General features: G+C 34.7%; 1 protein-coding gene across 1 annotated transcript in view; it reads right to left on the reverse strand.

Moving 5' to 3' along the window:
- Positions 1 to 25,124, reverse strand: part of ft (cadherin-related tumor suppressor fat) — a 261,828-nt gene that overhangs the window by 229,848 nt on the left and 6,856 nt on the right. The gene's annotated exons all lie outside the window — the stretch shown is intronic.

The following is a 25,124-nucleotide window of genomic DNA, read 5'->3' on the forward strand; positions in this document are numbered from 1 at the left end:
CTATATATAATATATATAAATGGGACTTAGCTAATTTAGCCATGTCCGAACTAATCCGTAAGTTTTTGAGATACCGTGAAATTTTTCACACGTCATTTTCTTTCCAAGAAGCTGCTCATTTGTCGGTATCGGGTACTAAAGCATATATCTGCCATACAAACTGAACGACTAAAATTAAGTTCTTGTATAAACAACTTTTTTGTTGGGCAAGATATCTTCATGAAATTTGACACAGATTATTTTCCAGGGCAACCCTACAATATCCGAAGAAATCTTTGAGATCGGATGACTATAGCGTATATCTGCCATACAAACTGAATGATTAAAATTTAGTTTTTGTAAGAACAATTTTTTTGTTTGACAAGATATCTTTATCAAATTTAGTATTTAATATTATCTAAAGCAACACTATAATGGTCGAAGAAATTTTCTAGATCGGATGACTATAGCATATAAGTGCCATACAAACTGAACTATTAAAATTTAGTTTTTAAATACAAAATTATTTTGTTTGGCAAAATATCTTCACGAAATTTGACACAGGTTATTTTCTCGGGCAATGTTACAATAGCCGAAGAAATTTTTCAGATCAAACCACTATAGCATATAGCTGCCATACAAGCTAAACGATCGAAATAAAGTTGGGGTAAGGAAATTTCTTTATCTGTGAAGGGTATTCTATCTCCGGTACAACTGTCGTTAACGTTTTTCTTGTTTTATTTATATATAATTTCTTCTGCTCTCTCCATGCATGAAACATGTGCTCTTATGCGCTGACTCACAGCCAATCAGCGGCGCGTTCAAGCGCTTAGCCACGGTTAGCAGGCCACACAAGTTGGCGCTACCATTTCCATCACTATAAATTAACACAATTAAGTTCAACTGCAGCAGCAGTCGATTTGTCGCTCGATCCAGGAGTAATAACTTGTCCCAATAGAATAAAAATTAGTTGTTATACTAGCAATCAAATATAAAAGCGGTTACTTTATAATTATAATAATACAGTTATCATATTTAGAGTATCCTCAAGGTGATTTTATATTAATATTGTTGCCTTAAGCACCTGAATTTTCATATGTGTACATATATATTTGTCTCAGGTGTTACATGCAGTCGCAAACTACTTCTAAAGAGTTTACTTTGACTAACAAATCTACAAAGATTAATATCAGAAATCACTTAGTTGTTTCCTAAAACGTTGGAAATTGGAGTACAACACAATTTTCTTAACTAACGCATACAGAAGTCTTTAATGTATTTATAAGTAATAGTTTACAGGCAAACGAGTTCATAGCTTAAATATTTTGTATGGCTTTGGATTAAGTATACACAGTGCGATTTACGCATCCGCTAAGAGCTTATCATTTAACTACTTTATCGTTTATTTTAATTCATGCTTAATTTTCAAATATACAACCTGTAGCATATTTATATTCTAAGCTATAATCACAAGACCAGACAGTCTAATTAAATGTTGCCGTTTTTCGAAAGTTCAAGCACAGCGCAAAGCACTCACAAAATGAAGCGTTAAACGTCTACTCTATTTCGCAACGTTCGATTTTTTCTACAGAATTTGGGTAATCCTTGAAAAATGTTTACGAAATCGAACAACTAAATTATAGCAAACAAAAAAGTGAAGTTTGAAGCGCGTTGTCGCTGGTAATGAACGCGCTTGTCAAACGAAAACAAAGCAAAGCAAGCGCTGCCAGAAAAATGATCACAGCAGCAGCAATTTGCCAATGCATACAGCGCTGCTGCTTCACCACATATTGCTGCCGCGTTGTATTTTTGGACTTTTTTCGGTATCGGAGTGTTCGGAGTGTTTTTTCAGCAGCCAACGCCATCGCGTCCGGCAATAGTGCTCACGTCGTTGATTTTTGCTTTGCTCGCAACTCTTTTTATATATATGAGTAAGGGCTGTTTGTTGTTGTGGCTGCTGCTAATGAATGGTTCTTGTTCATGTTGGCATTTTTGCTGCCACTTTACTGCTTGTTTTGCTTTCTGTCTAAGTTGCTTGGCTGACTAAGTTGGGTATAAATGGTTTCGGGATGCCATTAGAAATTTGCAGTCTACGTTTTTTGCGCGTATCGGCTGCTTATACGCACCTAAACAGATTTATTTATAGATATGTATGTGTATGTATATGTGCGTGTGCTCGTATGCAAATACCTTAAGCGCAGTTCTGGCGTCTTATTTGTTTTGGCAATGAAAGTGTTGGCTTTTCGAGATTTTAGAACGGATATAGAAGTGTGAAAAGTAAGCTGTCAGATAAATAACAATTAGAAGAATTATAAACAAGACAAAGCGTTCATCAATACAAAATATTCCTTACAAGAACTTGATTCCAATCGTTCAGTTTATACGGCAGCTATATGCTATAGTTATCTGATCTCAATAATTTCTTCGTAGATTGCACCAATTCTTTAAACAATTATTCATGGCAAATTTTTTGGAGATATCTCGTCAAATGAGAAAGTTTTCTATGCAAGCACTTGATTCCCATCATTTGGTTTGTATGGCAGCTATATGCTTTAATAATCCGATATCGGCGGTTCCAACGAATAAGCAGCTCTTCTGGGTAGAAAAGGAAGTGTGCAAAATTTCATATCGATATCTCATAAACTGAGGCACTAGTTCGCGTATATACAGACTGTAACGAAATAATCGCTGAAGTTTTAGAAAGACTTTTGGGAGGAAGCAGGCATATAATTCCATAGATGGAATATATGTTATTCAAGAGTAAATCAAAATTAACACCAATTAGATCTATAGACCATTTTTTTATTTTAATATAAATAATTTTGAAGTATTGAGTGAAATTGGACAATAACGCTTAAATATACTTATTTTGTTTGTTATATGCATGCTTCTATAGTAATTTTCTTTACATAAGGAGATCAATTACTGGACTTCTTAAGTTTTTATAGAAACTATTGAGACTTCTGCATTCACTCGTTATATTTATTAGAACAAAAACCAACGGTGAAACCAATTTCAGACCATTGTAAGCGCCAATACTTTTCACCAAAAAAGTGAGAGAGAAAAAGAAAGATAAAAAAAACTGAAAGTACGTCACAAATGTATGGAAAAAAACCTCAAAAATTCAAGAAAACAACATTCTAATGGCGGGTTACAAGTGCCAGCAGAAGTTCTCAAGCCAGCTCTACACCATAAAAACTCTGCTCCACCAAACACACAAAGCAAAACAAACCTGCAGGTAACCAAAAAAAAAATGACGCAAAGCAAACAAAGTGATAATGAAGTGCACAGGAAACTGCCAAGAAAACGAGTAACAGGAGTACACAAAAAATACAAAATACAAATGAAAAAAGAGACATAAAACAACTCGCCAGTATCAGGCAATAGCGCAGATTGAAAACTACCAAAAACCACTGCGCAAAATTGCAAAATTAGAGAAACAATAGAGGAGGCAAAGACGGCAGCCGAGTGTAAGACCATGCAGCATGGTTATCGGCGTACAAATGCTCGTAAGCAATTGAGGAATTTTATACCCTTCCGCTGCCGGCCGCTTCATATGACTGCCGGCAGAAGCAGCAGCCAAAGCGCACACTCAATTTTTTTTGTTTCCAATAAGAGCAACAATGAATTGAACTGCTCCAGCAAATATCAAAGCTGCTCACACCAAAGCTCTTCTTTGCAGATCATACTCGCACAGCTGTCTACATACATATGTTTAGTTATATATGCATGAGTGTATATTTAGGAATATGTTTGCTTTGCTGTGCATCAGAGTCAGTTCGTAGAAATATGCTCTAAAATGTTAGCACAAACACATTGACGCGCGCGCGCGCACATCAAACACCTCTAACAGTCGACAGCCCGAAAAAAGGCAGACAAGCGAAAACAGGAATTTCGGTATGTAGTTGTTGAAATTCAAGGAATTTTGTTTGAATCCTTGCTGCCGCTGCGCCTTTGTGCCAGTTTTACCTGTCCACCGTCTGTGTCAACTAACATTGCTGTCGATCGCCGATCTGCGTCCAGAGTATTTCACTTTTATTGCCGCCATATGAGCTGTTCGAATTACGCCACACTTGTTTGAGGTATTTGCCGTGTATGTTTGTTTGTCCGTTCGCTTTTGTTTGCTTTGCTGCGCCAATATTTGTCGTATGTGATATTTTAAGCTTGTTGTGCGCGTTAAGTGTTCGAAATCCATTTAAAATAATTTTCTATTGACTTAAGTTGAGGACTATTGGTTTGGCGTTAAATTATGTATATTCACTATTGTTGTAATTTAGTCGAAAATATTTTTTTTACATTTTAAAAGCATTTTCTGTGATGTTTTCAAAATAAATACACCTAAATATAAGACTATATTTTTTTAAGCAGCCGGAGACTTGTAATATTTGCAGAGAAAACTATCATATAAGTGTCATTTCAAATACTAAGGCTCAAAGGTCATATATTTACATATATATATATATTTTATACAATATATTACAAAGGAGAATAAGTGCCGAAGAAATTATGTAACTTTCAGCGTTTGATTTTTAGATTGCTGTATGACAGATTTTAAAACACGATTTGCAAGCTCTTCTACTTGTTGGTGACAAGTGCCTCAAACCAATTCTTCATTCTATCTTGAAACAGAAATTTATGAGCACTTATATTCCTTTCAAAAATAGTTTGCTTGAGGACGTGAATCAAGCTCTAGTGCTGCCAGTGGTTTGAAATTATTAGATACACAGTCATTATGCATTGTTAATTTCATATTTTATTATAGACGTATCGTTCTCAATGGGATGTCTTTCGGAGTATGCATTTTTACAGCTGATACCAGTTTTAGATACAGTTTGGTTAGCCATTTGAACAGATTTTTTTCACAAGAAAATTTTATTCAGCAATGAAACCCACTTTTGGTTGAATTGATACGTTAATAAGCAAAATTGTCGCATTTGGAGTGTTGATAATCCGCAAGCCATTGTTGAGACGCCGGTACATCTTCAAAAGGTCACTGTTAGTTGGGCTCTATTGATCTATATTTCTTCAAAAGGAAGCCAGTCACAATGTTATAGTCAATGGAGAACGGTTGGAGCCATGATTAATGACTTTTTCGTGCCTCAATTGGACGATGTTGATATGGAAAAAATTAGGCCGCGGTCACTTGCACGAAATAATTTTTAAAACATAAAAGCAAACCTTTATCTTAATAATAAGGCTAAATTCTTGGCGATATAAAATGCATTTAATATAATGTAAATAATAAAAATAAAATTAATATAATGTAAATGCATTTAATTGCTTCTTGAAAACCACATGTCTAAGAAAACACCCTTTATAAAGAAAGCTTTTGTTTTTTAGTAAATTCTTATTACACAGCATTCAAGAAGCAAGACCCTCATAGTCGTAAATCCAATAGTTCTCTTTCCATAAATATATTATTTTGAGCACGTAACACCTCAGTCTGTAGTGGCACACATACACCCTTACAAGTAGTCTTATTTTATTTCTATGGAGGCTGCTGTTCTCTCTGAATCTTAATAGGTTCCCAGACATAACTTTTTATAATTTTCCTCATTACGAAACTGTTCTTTGATAGTATGGAGACAAAGACCAAAACTTGCTCCGGTCCTGTCAGCTTGGTGGCAATCACTTTCCATACCAGGCAATATGAATCACAACAGTTACCAAAAACTGACTGTATACTACAATTTTCACATAATCTACTAATCCAACTTTTACTTTCAAACCGACAAATACAAATACAAATACGCAATTTATTAACACCTAATGAGCGTGAAAACAAAACAGTAAGCACACGCCACCTGCCACAGCAATTTACAGTTTAGCTAGTTGCAATAATTACATGTGTCGAATCATAGAGCGGAACGAAATGATAGAGTGGTGTCTTATGGAGAATACCGAATAAAAATGTATATACAACAGCGTGAGAGAAGCAATAAATGAAAACCATTTTCATAGTCAGCCGAGCATGCTCTGCGCACATGCAGCGGTATGAGTGGTATGAGCAGGGTGGAAAGGGGAAATCTTGAATTTAAAAAGCAAAAAACATGTCCAACAAATATGTATTTTCAACACGAAATAAATTCGGTTGCACCGAAAATAATACGCTTCGCAAATACAAAAGATTCCCTACAAGAACTTAGGGCGCCCCATTTGTATGACAGCTATATGCTATAGTGATCAGATCGAAACAATTTCTTCGGAGATTGCAACATTGCCATAGTCAATAACACATGCCAAGTTTCGTGAAGATATCTCGTTAAATGAAAAAGTTTTCCATATAAGCTCTTAATTGAGATCGTTCAGTTTGTATGGCAGCTATATGCAATAGCGGAAAATAAGGGAAAAATCAATAACTATTTATCAGTGATACAAAAAAATTCACTTTCACTAGAAGCAATAAATATTTATTATAATATAAGTATTTTTTATAAAAATCGAAATTTTGTTAAAATAGTGCAACTACACAACACTTTACATTTTATTCCCGCAAACGCCGAACTTTTTCTGCTCGGAATAAATTTACTCAACTCTGGCTGCCCGCTGTGAAACTTTTCTGCCCTTTCAACTATTCCCGTGTGTAGTTTACGTCCATTATTTAACAAAATTGCTGAGCTGTAATTAAGATTGCGCACAACAACAAAAGCGTGCATTCATAATTTAGTGCAAAAAGAAAGCAATAATCAAAATAGAGTATTAAAAAATGCACCACACATAATTTATGCGACTACCTACAACAATTTTGAAGGCACTTTACATTGCTGTCGATTTTGTTTTTGCTTTTGTTTTTGTTGTGTTGGCCACTATCTCCAGCATGTGGCTTCAATGCGAATATGATGTGCTGTCGATTTTAATAGTCACATGTTGTTGCTATTGTTGTCGGCCCTGCCCTGCCACTTCTTAATTACCAACTTCAATTCAATTTTAAAACCATTTTCGAGACGCTTAAAATTTTCACTTTAGCATAAGTTGTAGCTGGCAGTCGCACACACACACACACAGTAACGAGTAGTACAAAAACCAGATGCGAAAAAAAAACAAAATCAAAGCCGCCACGACAAGTGACCATTGCCGAATTCAGCTGCAGCAACATAAACGGGAGTGAAAATTAAACAAAAAAATAAAACAAAAACAACTACAAAATATGCTACACAAAACATATGCAACTCCTTTGGGGCGTTCTTTGCTGCTTTGGTCATTTTGTTTCATTCAACGCGGAGCTAAGAGCATGCGCAACAACAACAACAAAAGTCCACCAAGAATTATGATGAATTTGTTCTTAGCATGCACAAGTTGTAGCAACGCCGCGAATTTCGAATTTCGTATGCAACAGTCGATGTAGTGTGTGTTGCCGCCACAGTGTTGGCCGCAAAAAACGCAACGCACCGAATCCGAAATTGCGAAATATCCTAATAAAATTAACCACATCGCTCTGTTCGTTTTGTGCAACTTTTTGTGGAACCGCAAAGACTCTAATGATCGTTGGTGCGACGGTTGGCGGCGTTTGGGTTTTGTACATTTCATTATTTGCCACGCAAAAACTTCGCCTCACATTAGATGTGCGTGTAGAGCCAGTGCGAGACACACATACACACACACACACAGGCAGAGAAGCTGAGTTGCATATTTGTACAACCATTTGTTGCATGCTGCATGTTTAGTGTGTAGTTCTTCTCTTTCCTGTTTTGTTTAAATTTTCGGCAAATATCGGTGGATTCAGTAGCAATGACCAAGGACCCGGCGTGGCAAACAGAAGCATTTTAAGATATTCTCAAAAGCATGCGCATTTCAATGCGATAAATACCGTTGAGGCAAACATATAGATGCTTTTAATGAGTTGCATTAAGTCGCAAGCAGTCACAGTGTGTTGTGTTTGGAGGAGATATGTATAAAAGTTGGATGAGACTTATTATATGTATAGCTAAAACAGGAATAAACCTTAATTTCGGCAGCACTGAGACTATAATACCCTTTACAGGTGCTTTTCCTATAGCATAAAAGGATATAAAAAGATCTTTGTCTTGATTTTGATTGGTCAGTTTGTATGCCAGCTATATGTTACAGTGGTCCGATCTGAATAGTATCTTAGAGGATTATAGAGTTGCTTCGAACAACAATTCATGCCGAATTTCGTGAAGATATCTTGTCATTTAAAAGAGTCTTTCATACAAGAAATTGATTTTGATCAATCAGTTTGTATGACAGCTATACGCTCTAGTGGCCCGATCTGAATAACTTTTTAGGAGATTGTAGAGTTGCTTTAGACAATTATCTATACCAAATTTCGTGATTTCCATGCAAGTCCTTGATTCTGATCGTTCAATATTGGCGTTTAAGATAAATGAGCAGATTTTTGGGGAGAAAAGGACTTCTGCAAAATTTCAGAGTGATATCTCAAAAGCTAAGGGACTAGTTCGCGTATATACAAACACACATATATGGTCATATACATACAAGTATATACGTATATATGTATACACCTTAAAGGCTCTCCGATGTTTCCTTCTGCGTGCTGCAAACTTCAGGGCAAACTGATCAGAATATAAAAGGTGATTAAAATTGTTTTCTGCCCCTGTTTTTGTGGATGAATTTAACCGAAAAAAATTAGTATTAAGTGGTTATATGGTCTTCAGCTGCATAACAGTAGCAGTGAGCTCAACTTTTCGGGATGTCTACATATCTTTTGACCGACAACAATTTTGATGGCACCATGCGTCAGTACCACTTCCCCAGTCAGATTCGCCGGCACTTTGCCACAGCAATCAACGTTACAGTGTATCGTGCATATTTAATTTTTCGTTAAGTAACGCTTCTTTGCCAATTTTAGAACGGCCGTTGCGCAAGCGCCCTTCTCCAAAGCCTTCTATTAAGCCAAGCGCTGCTTGTAGACTACTACTGGCTAGCGGATAACCAGATATGCCGATTGTCAATGCATCGCCTTTATTTCCACTTAATTTTGGTTTCGATTGAGTTTTGTTGTTTTTGCGTAAATGATTGTTGCAACTGGGACGCTTAAAAGTAAATTTCAAAAATTCGCAGTTGATTTTAAGTTGCAACGCACGCATGCTATGAATGTACAAATGAGTGGCTGCATAGTTGCTGTTTTTGTTTTTGTTGTTGTTGCTGCTGTTGCGCATTCACAATTTTTATGATGAACGCTGCCGCCGCTGTCAGTGCGCTCAAATCGCTGACAAAACGCATAATTGCAAACATCAATAAAAATTTAATGAAAAAAAACATACAACAACAATGAAAACACAACAATCGAAAATTAACGAAAATTCATTAAAGACAATGCAATAGTTAGCCGTTGAATGCGTGCGGCTTGCCAAAAAACAAAAAAAAAACACGTCAAATCAAAGACGAAAACTGAAATTCAAGCAAAAACAAAAACAACGCTACGACATAACAGCACAGCAACGACAGCGACATAAAACAGCCAAATTACCCGCAAAAGGCTGTCTACAGCAAATTAGCATTCTTGAGCAATTCTTGCGAGAACTCGACAATTTCGTGCGCAGCTTGCCAACTGCCGCCTGTCTGCTAGCTGCTGATGAGTGTGGCCAAACAAAGCAAAATGACAAAAAGCAAAAGAACTTCTTTACATTTTCACAAAAATTTTGCAACACATTTTTATATCAACATATTTTCAATAAAAACTCGTACACGCTGTCACACAGCGTCAGCCAACGACGCGCACGCACACTGAAGACTTAAGCAACAAACTTGATTTAACGCAATTCATTGCCATTTTTAATTGTCGGTCAAGTACGCGCGACGCATTGCATATCGGCTGTCGGCTGCTCGTTTAATGGCGCTGCCTCATTTTCTCACTAGTCAAATACAGTGAACTGTTGCAGCTGTTAGCGGCGCGGTGGCGGCGACAAAGCGCGATCTTGCTAAGTATGCTCAAGAATGGTAGCATAAAATTTGTAACGCGTCTGTTAAACTGTTCGCTTTATGGCGCTAGAATTTTTATAGTCGCCGCTGATTGTTGCTTTTACAGCTTCACTGCTGTTTTTTTATTTTTTTTTTTGTGGTTCTGGTCTTTTCGGCTGGTTTGTTGTTATAAAATTTATGCTGCACTACATTTTGCTTGATTTGTTTGTCAGTCTTTGCTGTTGTAGTTGTGTGCTTTATTGTTACAGTTTGCATTTCGCAGTTTTCATGCTGTATGCCTACTGTGACCCCTAACCATTCTAGCAACCACAGTCGATTTTTATTATACAAAAAGAACGTTGAACTAAGGCACTTCATTTGATAGTAAGCGCCGCAGCCTCAACAGGGTTAGAAGAAAATTTGTGTGCGCCATAAAAAAGAAGAAGTCAGTTAATTGCTTCACATGTTCTCTGGGGCGGCTGTTGTTGTTACTTTAATTTTTTTGTTTTTCCTTTTGCAACACTGCTTCAGACACAGTTACAAGCTTTAAAAAACCGTTTTATTTTTAATATATACCGTAATTAAATTTACGATTGTAAAAATTAGGTTAGCTGTAAAATAACAGAAAAGAATGTTTCACATCTTACTAATTGACACACTCGCAATATGTTTGTATCGAAGTACTTGTATGTGTATGTGCTTGCAATGTGGAATAGTGACACACTGTATGCAGTAAACACGAGTAAGTGGCGCTAAATTCAAATATTTTCACCGAAGAAGATGCGCATAAAAAATAAATATTGAAAACTTTACGATATACAGATATATATATATATAGTATATAGCATGTGTGTTATTTAGTGTATATACATATAGTTATGTGTTAAGGGTATTATTTATTATACCCTAAACAAGGTATATTAAGTTTGCCATTATGTTTGTAACACCCAATAGAAAATGTCGGAGATCGTATTAAGTATATATATCGTATAAGTGATCGGTGTGACGAGCTGAATCGATTTAGCCACGTCCATCTGTTTGTTCGTCTCTATATATAAGGTTGGAAGGTATCTCCCTTCCGCTTTTTTGCTCTTCATTCAATGCTTTATAAAAAGTGTTACAGTGATCGGAATCAGTTAAAATATGCGCCGTTTTGTTCGATGATCTGTTTCCATCTAAAGGACAACTTCATAATACCTTCCTCGTAGAAGCCCCCCTCCTTATTTGCGAAGAATTCGGACAGCCACTTTTCACAAGCCTCTTTTGAGTTCAACTTCACACCACCAAGGGCATTCGCCATGGACAGGAACAGGTGGTAATCACTTGGCGCTACGTCCGGGCTATATGGTGGATGCGATAAAACCTCCCATCCGAGCTCCCGTAGCTTCTGACGAGTCATCAACGAAGTGTGCGGTCTGGCGTTGTCCTGGTGGAACACTACACCCTTCCTGTTGGCCACTTCTGGACGCTTCTGGTCGATCGCCTGCTTCAAGCGGTCCAGTTGTTCGCAGTAGATGGTAGAATTAAGCGTCTGGCCATATGGGAGCAGCTCATAGTGGATGATTCCCTTCCAATCCCACCAAACACACAGCAAAACCTTCCTGGCCGTCAATCCCGGCTTGACCACTGTTTGGGACGATTCACCGGCCTTCGACCACGACCGTTTTCGCTTGATATTGTCGTATGTGATCCATTTTTCGTCGCCAGTCACCATCCGCTTCAAGAATGGGACGAGTTCGTTCCGTTTCAGCAGCATATTCGGTCCAGAAGGTTTTTTTGCGTCAAATTATGCGGCACCCAAACATCAAACTTTTTTTTGTATCCAGCCTTCTGCAGATGGTTCAAAATGGTTTGGTGACTAACTCCCATCTCCTGGGCGATGTCACGAGATGCCATATGCCGGTCTAACTCGATGTATTCCATGATTTGATCGGTATTTGTCATCACACCGTCGTACCATCCCCCAAAACACCATTAATCTCACGGAACGTTTCTCTAGCGGATTTGCCTTTAACGAAGGAAAACTTTAAAATAGCGCGAATTTCGGCGTTAGTGAACTCCATGTTTACACGTCTATAACTGTTGAACGCAATATCCAAACTAATCATGCATAGCGTTGTTTTGTAGGTTATGTCAAGACCTTTCAAATTATGTATAGTGTTGCCAGATACGAGCTCTGTAGCGCTTTGTACATAGCCGCGAAGTTCAAAAGACAAAAAAGCGGAGATATTTGACAACCTTATATATGCGAACTAGTCCCCCAGCTTTTTAGATAATAATCTGAAATTTTTCACACGTCAGTTTCACAGCAAAAAGCTACTTATTTATCGGCACCGCCGATATCAGATCACTTTGGCATATAGCCGCTATACAAACTGAACGTTTGGAAGCAAGTGCTTGTATGGAAAACTTTTTCATTTGACAAAACATCTTCCTGAAATTTAGCATGGTGTATTGCTTAAGACAGCGGTCGAATCTCTGAAGAAAATATCCAGATCGGACTACTATAGGATATAGCTAATACACAAAGTGATCGATCAAAGTCAGAATAAAGATCTTTTTGTACACTTTTATGCAATAAAAAATGCAACTGTGAAGGATATTATAGCTTCGGTGCAGTCAAAATTAAGGTATTTTCTTGTTTTTAATAAAGTTAATTCCGTCGTAAGAAGGCGTCTCAGTGGCTAAATGAGTTATCCAACCAAATCGACAATAAAAATAATTGTTGGCAATAAAAATAAAAAGTCTTACTGACTAAATTTTTACTGCGAGAAAATTTTGTTTAAAATATTTGCGCATGTATATAAGTATATATATTCATTCAAAATGCCCTAACTATATATACAAGTTAGTATGAGTATGTCTATGTATGTGTGTGTGCACAAAGTAATCCAGGTAATTTGCATATGTTTTGTTTTCAAGCCAATGCGCACCAACGCTAACAGCCAACAGCGCATGCCATAAATTTAGTGGCAAAAACAACAACACTGGCAATACAGTTAGTTATTCCGAACAATAAAATCCGTATTTGGAAATTATAAACGCACATATTATATAATTAAACATACTTTACACGAGGGTGCTGATAGCGGTGACATTCTGCCGAATGCTGCCCACAGACATAGACATAGCTGTCAACCAACTCAGCGCGTTGCAGAACAAGAATAAATTTAGAGAAAACAAGAAATGAAAAAGTCAAAATAATAAATTAAAAGTTAAAGCATTACAAGAAGTAAAAGCAAGCATTTAATAGTAAAATTTTACTTTACTATGAAAATATCACTAACCGTTTAGCTAAACGCACAGCTTATACAGACACACACGGAAATGAAAATTTATGAAATTTCCCAAATGAGCTAATATTATTTAAAACGCTTTAACATTTGCAAAAAAACACATACAGCCACTTAAGTACAGATATATACCAACACATACACTAAGGCACACATATGTGCGTTCAAGTAAGCGTCAGACGCAGCGATATAGGTATAAACTTTCAAAAGAAATAAAGAAATATTCTAAGCGGCTGGCGCACACGACGATCAGCCTAGCAAATATATTATGTTTTTATATTTTTTCTATTATTATTGTTGTTGCTGTTTCTTTATTGCTGCTGTTGTATGCTGTAGTTATTGTTATCTGTTTTTGTGTAGTTTTCATATGAACTTGTTTGCAGATGATTTGTTTCGGTCAATGGCCATTGTTGGCTGGCCAGCAGCGAGCGTTAGCGGGGCTCAGTAGCGAGCGCGCCGCATCTAGGCAACTTTAAGGCAAGGCAAGCTAACTGGTTATAGGGATCGAGCGGCGGACTGCCGTGTTGTCTGCTTGACTTATTGGTCGGCGAAATGCCATATACAAACTCAAAAAAAAAAACAACGACGGTGAATGCCAATACGTTGAGAAAAAAATAGAAAATAAAATCAAATTGACCGAAAAATACAAATTTTACAGCAATCTAAATTCACACTGTAAAAAACAGCACACACGAATGCATGCTGCGGCATATGAGCCGCGCTGCCAAAATAGCACCAAAATTTGTAAAATACTAAAGACTTAAGCAACGAACTCGTGTAACTGCGTGTATGTGTGTGTGTCTGGGGCGCAGTTTCGTTTCGACTGCTCGTTCGTTAGACTAACGGCCCTTAATTGTTCTGAGGTTCGCTTTTATTGTTTTCGTTTTTCGTTTCCCTAGTGCCGCGATTTATTAGAAACCATTTGCTGTGAACTGCTGCTTATCAAGCAAACACTTTACGGCGCATAGCTTACGCATAATTTAACTGACAACTGCTTATTTATCGAAATTTTCTACTTTTTAAAATTTTTAATTTTTTTTTATTTATTTATTATTTTTTTTTGCTGTTTAGAAGCGGCCAGTCACTGCTGGCAGCCGGCAGTTCGATATTTAAAAGTTTTTCAATTATTCTTTGCCATATTTTGGCCTTTGTTGCTGCCCTTCACTACCGTATTGTGTCGAATGTGGAAGGAAAATCGTAAAAGAACTTACATACAGCCTGCCTTTATAATTAGCTGCGCTCTTCTAAACTCAGCATGCTCAGATATGTCTATATATATATATATGTATATGCAATACGTATGTATTTGTTGCTATTAATATCCATTAATTTGATTGATTGTTCCAACGAGTGCAATGCATTAAAGAACTGAGTCAGCAATGTATTACATCTGAGTTGCCAAATGTGAAAAATTCTATTTGAGTTCGATTTTTTTTTTTGTTTTTAATATAGCTTATACAAATTTTCAAATAGAACCGAATTTGAAAGTTGTGTGAAGTAACTTATTCATTACAGAGTTTTATTTAGCTCGATTTCCTCTTTCATCGTTACATTTAAGTCATCCGTCATCCCTTGTAACGGTTGCAAAATATTAATTCTTTTTTTTGCATAACATAAATTCAATCTAGAACATTCGTAGAATTTGCTAGTAAAGTAATGTTCCGAAATTGAGTGTAGTTGCAAAGTTTCAGTAGTGAAAAAGTAAGGTCTTTAGAGCGCGTGGCCGTGTACTTTTTTTTCAAACGTATTTACCTTACTACATTTTTTAAGCTGGCGTCCACGATTTCTCAAAAACGGTTCTAGCGATTGCTTTAAAAATTTAATGTTATATTTCTCACATAAGTGGCTATGGTCCGAACTAGGCTTTTTGAAAAATATTGAACCGCGTTTTTTTCACTAAAAAATAGTCAAAAAAAATCATGAAATTTTGAGTTTCAATGTTTGAAGGCATTTAAAAACGTAAATTTACAAGATTTGTAAAAAATCTTAGTTCCGGTTATAGCCATTTACCAACAGATTAACATGTAATTTGTAAATTAAAGGCTTTAAAAATATTTGGTAGCTGTTTTTTTTTTTTATTTCACTATAAAAAATTACGAAACAACCTTTAAAAAATCCACCGTCACACGGGATGACCTTCTTAGGTTGAAAAATAGTTTTGAAATTTATCGCTCACTTTCCAAAAATTCCATTTCTTTAACTTATAAAATTAAGCTAAAATTATAATGACTACATCAAAACATAATTAACTCCACATGAGCTCAATGTTACGCTCAATTTTTCTAATACAAAATGGATTGGCTTTAATAGCAACATATCTTAAACTCAAACATGCCGTTGTATAAAATTGTACAACAACAAAAACAAAAATAAAAAATTCAAGTTAAAATATGTGTTAGCAATTAAACATACACAACATATGTATATATAAAATATATATATATATAAAATATACATATATATAGTCACAAAAATAAAAATAAATGCCAAAATCACATTGTCCCACAATTTAGACAAATTTTAAGCAATGCAACCAAATTTGTTAACTAATTGCATTTATTACATTTTTTATGCATAATCAAAATGCCAATTTCGCTACCTTCTCCTTCTTAGTATGCCATTAATTTGCATTTCTATCGATTTTTTAACGTTTGGGCTGTAATGGCAAACAAATCGAGCGGAAATACCACATTCGTCTTGCTAATTAAGACAACACACCCAAATATGTTGGACCGATGGAGGTAATTAATTTTATATGCCGCCATAAAATTGGGGAAATAAATTTTGCGAATATTAAAAAATCAGCATACAGAAAAAATCAGAAAAAGTAACAAAAAAAAATTGTGAAAAAATAACAATAAATATCAGTAGCATCAGTGAAGGTATTGCTTTTACAAAATAATATATTTAAGAAATATATTTAAAATATTTAAGTTGTAAATCGTAAATTGAAACACAAAAATTATTCAACTAGGAATTGCTTTTATAAAATATTATATACAAAAAATATATTTAAAATATTTAAGTTGTAATTTGAAAAAAAATATGACCATGGCTGGTTTGGTTTAGATTTGTTATAATCTAATCCTTATCACAGCTAGTGTTTTATATCTAATGGATTGGTTTTATATATAAAAACATAAAAAGTGTCAGCAGCAAAAATATTTAATATATTTAACTTAAAATTTTCTGAAATATATTATTATATAATAAAGGTCAAAACATAACATTAAAAAAATTTTGAATTTAAACTAATGCATATGAATAAAAATTAAAAGTACTATAAAAAAATTTTAGCCAAAATCAAAACTTGCAAAGTGTCAAACAAAAAAAAAATACAAAAATAAGAAAAAAGGTCAAATTCAGTTGCACCGAAGCTTTAATGCTCTTCACATATACAAAAGATTGCATACAAGGTTTCCATCAGTTTGTATGGCAGCTACTTGCTATAGTAGTTCGATCTAAATAATTTCTTCAAAGATTATACCGTTGCCTAGGCTAACAATTTGTGCTAAATTTCGTGAAGATATTTTGTCAAATAAAAAAGTTTTTCTCATAAAAACTTGATTTTATTCGGTCATTTTGTATGGTAAAAATTTTTGAGAATTGCCTTGGATAATAAATCATGTCAAATTTTATGAAGATATTTAAGACAAATAAAAAAGTTTTTTAATACATATAGCCTGTTCAGGGTATAGTCAAGATAAATAGCTTAATTTCAAAATCAGCTCTGCAAACCGTTTATTGCCAAGAAAAAAACAAGTACATAAATCTTCAAGGCTATCCAAAAAGAACTTATCCAATTTTATCTTTATCTGCATAAAAGTTGTTCTCTTCAAAACGCTACATTGATCACCAGCTTAATATCGCAGCAACGCAAAGAGCGCTTTAATGAAGACTTACAATACGATTTCATTGGTTTAAAGTTTATGGAATTACTAATGAAACAGGTGCTTCATAGACTCCAATCATTTTAATGTCTCTATTTCCACACCAAACATAAAACTTTTGCTTAATTAAAATAACCAGCAACTCAACCACTCGAATGTGTAAGAAGAATCTTTAACTATTTTAGCAACTGAAATGAATTTGAACGAGGCGCATACTGATAGCTGACTTTATATTAAGTAAACACTTCACTAATTAGACACATTCCAACAATTTGACATTTGAATGACGGCTATTTTAATCGGCGCGCACATATACACATGCCTAAGTAACTCTATGTTTGTGTATGTGAAGGTGTTTGGCTATGACTTGCGCCCAAAAGGCTTTACGTTGTTATTATTATTATTTAAGCACAATCAATTATATTGTAGCGAAGAAATAGTATTTTCCCAAGCCCATTAAATGTTTTTAGAATGTACCTATATATACAAAAAAGTGGGACGAAAATAAAAGATTTTATTGAAAGACGAGATGAAGGGCGACTATAGGAAATAATCAAAAATTTTAATGGCCACTAAAATACCAAAGTGACGCAATGTTTTGGAGCAAACGACAGCCAAGATAGCCGTGTGGCGAGACAAGCACACACACCTATGTATTATAAATATACTTTATACAATTAAAAGTGGCGTTTTGAAAGGGTGTTGTGGTGACTAGGCCTTGCAGGTAGCCCTACAAGCATATAAGCAGCAAAAGCGATACATAAAATGTATAAATATATATACATCAACAATTAAATTAAGCATATATATTAGAGTGGCGCAAAAAAATTAATGATTTTTTCGCTTGGTACTCTGAAAATATGACCTTAGACACCTCTCAGAGAGTCTCTCCAAGTATGAGCTTTTAATTGTAATGGGAAGGTCTTCCACCTTGCAATTTTCTTTTTTTTTCTTATTATCAGATAGAAAAACTCATATCTCACTTCCATTTAATTGAAAAAAAAACGCTTTTCAAAGATGTTGTAGAAAATTGAGAGCTCTACAAAATGGTCCTTAATAATTTTTCGATTAAGTTAGGCATTTACGAGATATGCATGGTCAAGCATCAACAAAAAATTAATAATAAACATAAAACTTAAAAAAAAAAACAATAAAAATATGAGAGCATTTTTTAAAGTAGTACATTTTCTACAAAATTTTTTGTTTTGCAATTTGAAATGATTTTTTTTCAATGAGTTATAAAATTAATAAGAACAAAAAAATTTGGGTTTAAATAATCAAACTTCAACTGTTAATATTTTTTAAAAGGTTAGGTTTACGAAAAAAACCATTTTGTAGAGCTTTAAATTACCAACAAAATCTATGAAGCGAGATATTTTTTCAAATAGTTGGAAGCGAGATCTTAGCGGCGTCTATCAAGCAATTTTTCAGAGTACGAAGCGAAAAAAAAAATACGTTTTTGGACCCACCCTAATATATATATATATATATGTATATATGTATCTGTGCTTAGGGCATATCATTTATGGTGTTTTAAGGTATTCTAGTGCATTATTGCGGATTATTTTTAAAAGTAATTATTTTGTATGCACATATACATGCATAAATACAATACAAATATACAGCAAATCGAAGCCTTGCTACTTTATATGTTACATATTAACAGATATATAATTATTTAATATGTATCCAAAAACCCTATATATAATGTAAATATTCTCATTTTTAAACAAGCAATCGAGTCCGAAAAAGGATCTGAATCCAGTTTGTCATACGAACTCACATACACACATACATATGCACATACATAAAATATTTCTAGTTGCTTATATTTATAATAACAATATATATTTGTTGCTGCCGCGCCGGCGTACCTTGCAATTGCTGGCACCTTAAATGGCAACGCGCATAGTTTCGACTCCTGTGCCTGCCGCGCCTGCCGCTGACATTGCCACTTTTTCATTTACTGTATGCCGGCCACCGCGCCTTGCGCGCTCTTAACGAATTGCTGGTGACTTCTGTCGCTACTGCACCGGATAATTGCAGACTTACCGAAGCACACATACAATCAGACACACATGCACATGATGCACACATAAATAGTGGCACTTTAACGGTCGACCAAACGCGACCGACTAAACGCCAATTTGTTTAGTTGTTCCTTCATTATTGCTTGCCAGCAATTGCACATTTTTGCTTTTGTGACTTTTTCATTTTTTTTTCTTCTACTTTTTTATGATTATTTGCTGGATTTTTGTTTTGCGCTCTTTGCTTTCGAAAATATGTGACAATGAAAATAATATTGACACTGAAAGCTGTTGAATTGTTGCGACCGAGGTTGCCGGCTGACTACCGATTGCTTCCTAGCAACAGCGTTTAAATTGTCAATATTTCATTTTTCAGCACCAACACGAAGGCTCACCGCTCTTCCCATCACACACATGCACGCACACACGAACACTGCATATGCTTGCATGTATGTGGCTAGAAATAGTCGCTTGACACTGGCGAAAATACACGGACTCAGTGAAGCGCATCAGCGCAGCAAATTGAGTAGATTTCATTGTTGTGCTCCCGCTACCGCCGTTCCGCCAGCTTTCATCGTCAACTTCCACTTCCACCAGCAGTTATAGGCTCAATTTTCGTCGCTATCGCTGTTGTTACTATTTTGCTGTTGTTGCTCAATCACCATCATCAACTTTTGCTAATATCCGAATCGTTCTCAGCATCATTTGCGGCAACAGCCAAGCCACTCCGCCACAGTTCATCGCTTAATGATGACGCTGACATCCCACTTACCAAGCGGCGCGCGCACTAAGTGGCCAACTAACTAACTGAATTCCACAGCTGATGACAGCGTCAGCGATAACCCATCGCACTTTTGACAACCACAATTGCAGAATTCAATTGTCATTTGGCAGAAATTAATTGATGTAGAAATATTAGCAACTAAACAACAACAACAACAAAGCAACTTTATGTCTGTATGTGTATATGGGTAATAGCAAAGGTGGCTAGCTGTTGGCACAGCGTTGACAATGTGGTAGAAGAGAGCCGTGTGAAATTCGTTCAAATCAATAAGCTTGAGAATGCAGTTATGTATGTGTATATGTATACTCATCTAACCGCTTAAGTAGGTATTAATGCCCCCAATTTTCAGTGATAGAAGCGAGATAAATGAGAAGTACATAAATATAAGAATCGATGGTGGTGTCATTGTATTGATTATTTTAAGTGACTTTAATATATTTACTTTTTAATAAAAAATAATAATACTTAAAGGGACTTTCAGGTATACTTTCTTAAAAGAAAACACAAAATAAACGAAGCTATAATACCCTTCACAATTAAAAAAGTTTCCTTCTAAGAACTAGACTTTGATCGCTCAGTTTGTATGGCAGCTATATGCTGATTCGATCTGAACATTTTCTTCTTTGCAGCGTTGTCTTGCACAATAACATATGCCAAATATCGTGAAGATATCTCGTAAAATAAAAGAGTTTCTCACACAAGCACTCGATTTCGATCGTTCAGTTTGTATGACAGCTATATGTTATTGTGGTCTGATATCGGCGGTTCCGACAAATAAGCAGCTTCTTGCAGAGAAAAAAACGTGTACAAAATTTTAGATCGAAATCTCAAAAACTGAGGAACTAGTTCATACAGATGGAGAGACAGACGACAGACGTCATGGCTAAATCGACTGAGCTCGTCATGATGATTATTAATATATGTAATTTATAGGATCTCAGACGAATCCTTATAAGTGTTACAAACTTCTTGGCAAATTTAATACCTGTTCAGGGTATAAAACTTTAAATATATGCAGACGGAGAATACAGTTAAAACGCGAAAGAAAGCTATCTACAAATTTTATGACACTAAAGAAAAATAATGAAGCCAATAGTAAGTATTTTAAGAGATAAAGAATCTTTCATCAAAGATTTGGATGATGTTTAGAAAAGCAACGGCGACTAAAAGTTCTGAATGTGTTTTTTATTTTTTTCGGTTTTCGGTTTTCGTAGAGATCTTTATGTGGTCGTAGCATATATTACAAATGAAGGAACTAAGACAAGTAAGGCCGATAAATAACATAACAAGCTAAGAAGTAAAACTGAAGTTGGTTCCTATTTTTAAATATATCTTGAATGAGTAAGAAAGCCATTTCTTGAAGCGAGGTGAAAAAACTAACTATCATTGAACCACCATATGGACAATTTTCTAGAAAAACCCGAGGTATTTGAAGCTGAGATTTTGCCTGTAGGCAAGCTATTATGACGCTGATATGTTTAAGCTTTCACAGAGATCATGTCCAAGCAAAGCTAGGGTTTTAAACTTTATGAAGCAATAAACAAAACATATGACCTCCATTTACAACAACAGCTAACAGCTGCATTATGGGCAGTAATCCATTGGTTTTACTGACTCATGCTACAACAAAACATAAATAGGGAATCAGAAATGCACAAGCCATTAATGAGTACAGTAACAGTCTTTCCAAGAAATCGAATCCGTATACAACTCAAATCAAATAAAAACAATAAAATTTTGAATTAATAAATTAGACAGCGAATTAGTGGCAGTAGTACGCAGACAGAGCTTTACTTCGCACCCAATAAATGAAATAATCAAAATAATAACAATAATGAATGCACAACCTCAGCGCGCGGATATTCGACGAACTGACTTTGGACCTAAAAACAAAAAACAAAAAGCAAAACGTTGCGCTCGTGTTTTATGCGCGTTCCGGCGATTTAAGCGTGTTGAGACACGTTTGTGGCTTAAGTCTAACCATTTTGTATACATTTTTTATTTACAGATTTGTTTCATATTTATAATAAAGTATTATTTCACGTAGTTAGCGCGAATTGTGGCCGTCACCCCCACACCTTTGCGAAATTTTGACAAAAAGGTCAATCAAAAATTGCATTTGCTTTATTTACGAATAATTCGTGTTTCTCAATAAAACAAAAATTTACTCTGTGATTAATGCAGTGACGTTAAAAAAATTTACCTTTGAGGGGATTATGTGGCTATTGATTTTTGTACAAATCACTGCTGAATTGAGGTTTTGACCAAATTAATTTTTGTTTTTTGAGTGGTTGAGTTATAAATAAAAAAAAATTTCACCATTTTCGAAGTTGGTCTCAACAATTGAAGTAGTAGCTTCGAATTTCGCAATCTTATTGAGAAAATCAATATTTCACATAGTATAAAAGTTGCTAAAAAGAAAAGTTAGCATCAGCTAGCCTTTCCTCTTATTTCAATGAACTATAACATTTTTTGGTGAGCCTGTCATACAAGGCTAACTTCGAAAAACGGAGAAATTACATTTTTACTTATGACTGAAGTTCTCGAAAAAATTGTTTTGATCCAATACCCAGAAAAGATGGATTTTGTCGTATAGTGTAATATATATTAGCACATTTAAAAAATAATAATATTAAATTGAAAATGTAAAATTCAGATTTGAAATTCAAAAGCTACTTATTCGAAATACTATGTTGGCATCTTTTTGGACGCATTTAAATTTTTGAAATTCTATGCAAACTGAAGAACAGAAACCAAAGTCAAAATATATGTGGAATAATTTTAAGATTTTTGTTTAATTTTAAAAAACTTAGTTTTATATATTTTGAAAAAGATAAAACATTTTTTGATTCGGATTAGAAAATGTATTATAAATTTGAAAAAAATTTTGGAATATTTCGAACATGTTCAAGAATTTTGTAGTTCGTTTTAGAAAATGTTTATATGCAATTTTAAAAATCTTGTTTTTGAATATTTCGAAAATGTTTAATAATTTTGAAATTCGCATTGGAAAATAACAAACATATGTAATTTTAAAATAATAAATTTGAATATTTCGAAAATGTTCAAGAATTCTGTAATTCATATTTGAAAATGTATGTATATAATTTTAAAAAACTTATTTTTGAATGTTTCAAAATTGTTCAAGAATTTTGAAATTCACATCAGAAAATGTATGTATGTAATTTAATTTAATAAAAAACTTATTTTTAAATATTTCGGAAATGTTTAAGAATTATTTAATTTATATTTGAAAATGTATGTATGTATGTAAATTTTAAAAGCTTATTTTTGAATATTTCGAAAATTTTCAAGAATTTTGTAATTCGTATTAGAAAATGTATGTATGTAATTTTTAAAAGCTTATTTTTAAATATTTCGAGAATATGTAATTATTAAAAAATTATATTTTAAACATGTTCGAGAATTCTGTAATTCTTATTAGAAAATGTATGTATGTAATTTCCAAAAACTTATTTTTGAATATTTAAAACATGTTCGAGAATTCTGTAATTAGCATTTGAAAATTTTTGTATGCATTTTAAAAAAACTGATTTTTAAATATTTCGAAAATATTCAATAATTTTGCAATTCGTATTAGAAAATATATGTATGTCAAATGTTCATGCATTTTTTAATTTGAATTAGAAAACGTATTTATGTAATTTTAAAACATGTATAAAATTAAAAAAAAAATATATTTTTAAATATTTGGAAAATGTTCAAGTATTCAAGAACTAATTTGGAACTGCATATATACATTATTTAGTTTAAAAAAAATTTCTTTCGAATATTTCGAAAATGTTGAAGAATTTTGTAATTCGTATTAGCAACTGTATGTTTTGCTCACTTTTGGCTCACAAATAAATATCAACGTATTTTTGTCGCTATCTTCAATATTTTGTACATTTTTTCTACAATCTACATCCTCATCCTCTTTGCGACTGCAACATGTTGCAAGCGCTACGCACCTGCCTTCATTGCCTCTCAACAATGTTAGTTTTTTTCTTCGTACGCCACATGTTGACTTCGTTAAGAGCGAGCTGCTTGCAAACATTTGTTTAACAAATTCTGATTGCCGAAACAAGCTGCCGATCAAAAACAACACGCTGCATGTAATTGCCATTACACTATGTAGAACGCTATGCATTATTGTTTTTGTTGTTGCTATTGGTAATATAGCTTTTAAGCTACTATTAGTTTAACGACATGAATAGAAACAAAAAACGTGTGACTGCAATTTGCAAGCAACAGCAATAACAAGCACATTTGTTGGCGTTATTTTTGCTTTTATTGTTGTTGTGCTATTGGTGCTGCTGCTGCTGAACCCCCGCTCGGTTCATGGTCAGCATTATGAATTCTGCTGTCACTGCCACACCATTTGTAGCTCTTACATTTATTACCGCTTTGCTTTATTTTAACTTGATTCTTTCTGACATTTATGGCTGCACTTTTATTGCCCGCTTTGCGCTTTTCTTAAATCACAAAGCGCACACAACAACAGCAACAACGAATCTGTAGCGTCGCTGCAGCGCTTCTTGGTGCGAACTGGGCGCTTGCCTAGCGCAGGCGCTACCTAGCCGCATGTGTATGCGTGTGTGTGTCACCAACGGCAATCAGCAAATAGCAAACAAGCTGCGGCACCGAAAATTTATTTGTTACACGTTTGGATGTTTCGTTGTTGTTGTTGTTTGAGTAAACCAAAGCATTTGCGTGCTGGACCGTTGAGTGCTTTTATTGCGGCTCACTTAAGCTTAGTTGAGCTGCTAATGCGTTTAATTGCCAGTAACATTATGTTTTATATGCAATTAAATGGCATACTGTCGGGCAGAGCGCTTAGGTACACACGCAGATACATATGCGCAACTGTAGTGGCGATAGCACGATGTATGTAAATATGCAAGTGCGCTCATAAATATTTAATATATGCGAAGTATTCACGATAAATTGATAGTGGAGGCGTCAATGTCCGCTTGACAAACCGATTGGCGCACTCAAGCTGTCGCCTGCACAAACACACATACTTATACAAACAAACAACATATAAAGTCAATGACAGCAAACTCAAGTACCGTTAGCCGCGCTCTGCTTTCAAGTGTAGCGCATTTGTGGTATTAATTGGCGAATTCTTGCCTTGGTCCCCACGATTAATTATGCCTGTTTTGTCTTGAGTTGTCACCTTTATGACTTCAACACTTAATTGAAATACATAATTGACAAATCGCATTCGCCGCGAAGTTCATTAGCAAACTCAATGCCAAAGCCAATT

Source organism: Bactrocera oleae, chromosome 3 (assembly GCF_042242935.1).
Source record: "Bactrocera oleae isolate idBacOlea1 chromosome 3, idBacOlea1, whole genome shotgun sequence".
NCBI lineage: Eukaryota > Metazoa > Arthropoda > Insecta > Diptera > Tephritidae > Bactrocera > Bactrocera oleae.